Source organism: Chrysemys picta, chromosome 1 (assembly GCF_011386835.1).
Source record: "Chrysemys picta bellii isolate R12L10 chromosome 1, ASM1138683v2, whole genome shotgun sequence".
Lineage (NCBI taxonomy): Eukaryota > Metazoa > Chordata > Testudines > Emydidae > Chrysemys > Chrysemys picta.
Genome location: NC_088791.1, coordinates 79,962,493 through 79,966,550, shown reverse-complemented (window position 1 = coordinate 79,966,550; position 4,058 = coordinate 79,962,493).

Here is a 4,058-nt window from a genome sequence, read left to right as displayed (position 1 = left end):
GGAAAAGCTTCCACATGAGGAGGGATTAAAAAGACAGAGACTGTTCATCTTAGAAAAGACACAACTGGGGGCGATATGATAGAGGTCTATAAAATCATGAATGATTTGGAGAAAGCGAATAAGCAAGTGTTATTTATCCCTTTACATAACACAAGAACCAGGGCTTACCTAATGAAATTAGGCAACAGGTTGAAAACAAACAGAAGGAAGTACTTCTTCACAGAATGTACAGCCAACCCATGGAACTGGTTGACAGGGGATGTGGCGAAGGCCAAAAGTATAACTGGGTTCAAAACAAAATTAGATAATGACTATTAACCAAGATGGTCAGGGACAAAACACCATGTTCCAGGTGTCCCTAAACCTCTGGCTGCCAGAAGCTGGGACTGGACGACAGGGACTGGATCACTCGATAAAGTGCCCTGTTCAGTTCACTCCCTCTGAAGTACCTGTCCCTCGCCACTGTTGGAAGACAGGATACTGAGCTAGATGGACAATTGGTCTGACCTAGTATGGCCATTCTTATGTTAATGCCAAAAAGAACAGCTAGTCCTGACTCCCCTGTTCTATAAAATCTTGCGGAGCCTAGTCATGTGATGCATCCATGGATGGGCTCCATGGGGTTCCAGCGAGAGGAAATGATACTGTGGATGCAGCGCTCCTCTCCCCACCCCCACTTCTGCACTCTGGGTCTTTGTGTGTGCATCCCAAGGGGAAGTGCTTCCTGAGTTGGATGCCTTCCATGCAGGTTAGTGGAGGAGATGATCTGAGCCAATGTTATTAGGAATTTGAGCCAGATGTGAACTGGGACCCAGAGACAAAATACTCTCCTCTGTATCCCATTACCAATTCCCTGAGCCATTTCTGTTTATTCCCAGTTGCAGCAGCTGAAAAATACTGCTCACTTAAAGACCACTGCTGTTGCTAAATTGATAACTATTGTTGAAAATGCAGGTGGACAGTTGTTTTACATTCACAGTTCCCTTTTAAGCACCACTATCTTTTAGTGTGGAAATTGCACTACATATTACCAAGCATGTGATTAATATTAATTATGTGCCAATTCCAAATGTCTTAATAGTACCTCATGCCGTGAAAATGCCACCATCTGCTGGTTGCATCCTTGCAGAAAACAATGCAAGAGGAGGTGATTTTGTGCATTAAGCTTGGTCTGCTCAGTGAGGAAATCCTGGTTCAGATTTAGAGATTAGGGTTCCCTGAAAATCATTTCTCCTGGATAGTGCTTCACATTACAGATATATGAAACAGACCCAGTAATGCACGCTAGGCGCCTTTGGAATGAATGCCATTTTTTACTTAGTGATATTGTTACCAGGAAGCTTGTGATGTTCAAATACCTCTAATACATTCTTTTATCAGATATATTTGTTAGAACAGATTCATGTAGTGAATTTCCTTTAAAAATAAATGTGAAGCAATATTCTGCACATACATGAAGATATGATGTGATAACTGGCTCTGTGGATGAGGGGAAAGCAGTGGACATGTTATTTTTGACTTTAGCAAAGCTTTTGATAAAAAAAACAAAAAACCCTTCCTCCGCAAGTGCTGGAGGGAGGCCCGGGAGACTCAGGGGAAGCGCGGGGCCGGGGTGAATATCAGTCCGGCCTGGTCCCTTGCAGGCAGGACTCAGTTGGGTGGTAGGGCGAGGAGGGGGGCGGCCCGCGGGGCCAGGCGGCGGCTGTTCTCACCCCCGGCCAGCGGGACTCCGGAGCAGCCGCTGCTGCAGCTCCCACTGCCGTGGGGGCAGGAAGCAGCTCTGGCGCCCCCGAACCTCCCGAGCCGGGGCCTGCTGCGGGGACCCAGTAGCGCGCACGCTGCGCCCAGCCCAGCCCCTGGCCAGTCGCGTCTGGGCTGCTGCCCAGCTGGTGCTATCCCGCGGCGGCCCCGGAGTGGGGGCAGCAGGCCCCAGCCCCCCCGTCCCGCAGGGGAACGAACGGGGCTGGGCTGCCGATGCCTCCGCCCCGGGGCCGCCGCGGGATAGCACCAGCTGGGCAGCAGCCCAGATGCGACTGGCCAGGGGCTGGGCCCAGCGTACGCGCTGCTGGGTCCCCTGCAGCAGGCCCCGGCTCGGGGGGTTCGGAGGCGCCGCAGCCGCGGAGCGCCTTGGCCGCTTCCTCCCCCGCGGCAGTGGGAGCTGCAGCAGCGTCTGCTCCCGAGTCCTGCTGCCCGGGGGGACAACAACAGCCGCCGCCTGGCACCGCGGGCCGCCCCCCTCCTCTCCCTACCACCCGACTGAGTCCTGCCTGCTCGGGGCCAGGCCGGACTGTTACTCACCCCGGCCCCGCGCTTCCCCTGCATCTCCGGGGCCTCCCTCCAGCGCTTGTGGAGGGAGGGGGAATGGTGAGCCCGGGGAAGAGGCGGGGATTCGGGGAGGGAGCCAATCGGGGGAGGAGGGGGCGGAGTCGGGGCGGGGGGGGTGCGAGCACTTCCGGGCTCTAGGCTCCGGGGCATTTCCTTGTTTGTCCAGTGTCCCGACCGCATGTCGGTCAGGACGCGGGACAAACAAGGAAATATCGGGACAGTCCTGATAAAATCAGGACGTCTGGTCACCCTAATACTGAGCTCAGTAAAAATATTAATTAAAAAAAGTGATTCTGCTCCTACACCCATTAACTTTTACACCAGTGTAATGGCAGTGATTTTGATGAAATTATTGTGGATTTACCCCAAGGCAAGTGAGAACATACTCAGGCCTCATATTTTGTGTAATTGGAAAATGCTATAATTTGAATAGCCTGTAACAGTGTCCACTGGTTAAAGACACTTGTCGGCTTTATTTTGGTAAATTAGATTTAGTCTAGACCAGGTTAGGTAGCTGTCGGCATATGCAGGGCCCAAAATGCATTGCACCAAGCTGGAAAATAAATTCTATCATAACCCCCATCCCCTTGCTTTTCCAGTCTACTGCACTGGACTGTCAAAGTCTGGAGTATCTTCATGTCAATTTAAAATGCAGATTTCTGTAAAATTAGATACCTTATGGGATGCAATGTGGGATAATGAATAGGGCACTGGATTTGGTGTCAAGACCTGTTCCAGAGTCTGACGTGCTGTATGACTGTGGGCAAGTCCCTTCTCTCTTCTGTCATGCATTTCCCTCCCATGTTTTATTTGTCTGATTTATTTCAATTTGAAGCTGTTCAGGGTAGGGATTGTTTCTCATTATGTATTCACACAAAGCCTAGCACAATGGGACTCCCGTCTCAGTGGGGACTCCTAGGTGCTAATGTAATATAAACAATAATGGTAATGTAAATATAAAGGGACAGTATCCCTTGTGTTATTTATGTTGATATTAAATGCCTTTTATTTTACACTGCTATTAAATTCAATGTTGAATGTGTCACAACTGCATTATACTGTATGTATCTCTGTGCCATAATCTGCCCCTTAATCCGTTGTAGCTGTTACCATTCCAATGGGAAAGGTGGTTGAGATGCATCTGATGTGTCTAAAGTATTACAAACAACATTTACATTATTTTTCTCTCCCATTGTTAGGAAACTACCGACTGGTTTAAAAGTCACATCAAAAGTTGTAACCTTCTCCCTCCCAGGGACACTTTGTGAGTCACTGGTTTACACTTCTGAAATGGCTTTAAAACTGGCAAGACATGTGAAAATATTCTGTCACAGGATAGCTTTTTCCTTCCAGGTGTTTTTTTTATTTCATACTGGTATTGATTTCAACTGAAAACAGGTTCCCTGAGTCACTGAACTTCCTGTTGGCTGTATTCATTTACCCACTGATGCAAATGGAAAACCTGCTTTCTGCCTGAGGTATCGATTACTTACAACAGGACCAGTACAGCTGTGACAGCAACAAAAAAACAAAAAAGAGAGAGAGAGAGATGAAAAGCAGCCAATGGAAGTAGAAGGCAAGTATTTTAACTTGCTGCATATGATGTCAGCTGTCATCTATCTGGCAGTTTAATGTTTATTGACTAGCAGATGCACCTGGTTTAAAACGTTATCATCTATCATTACAATTAGTTATAGTTATTGAATGCCAACAATCTGCTCACTGCCCTACAG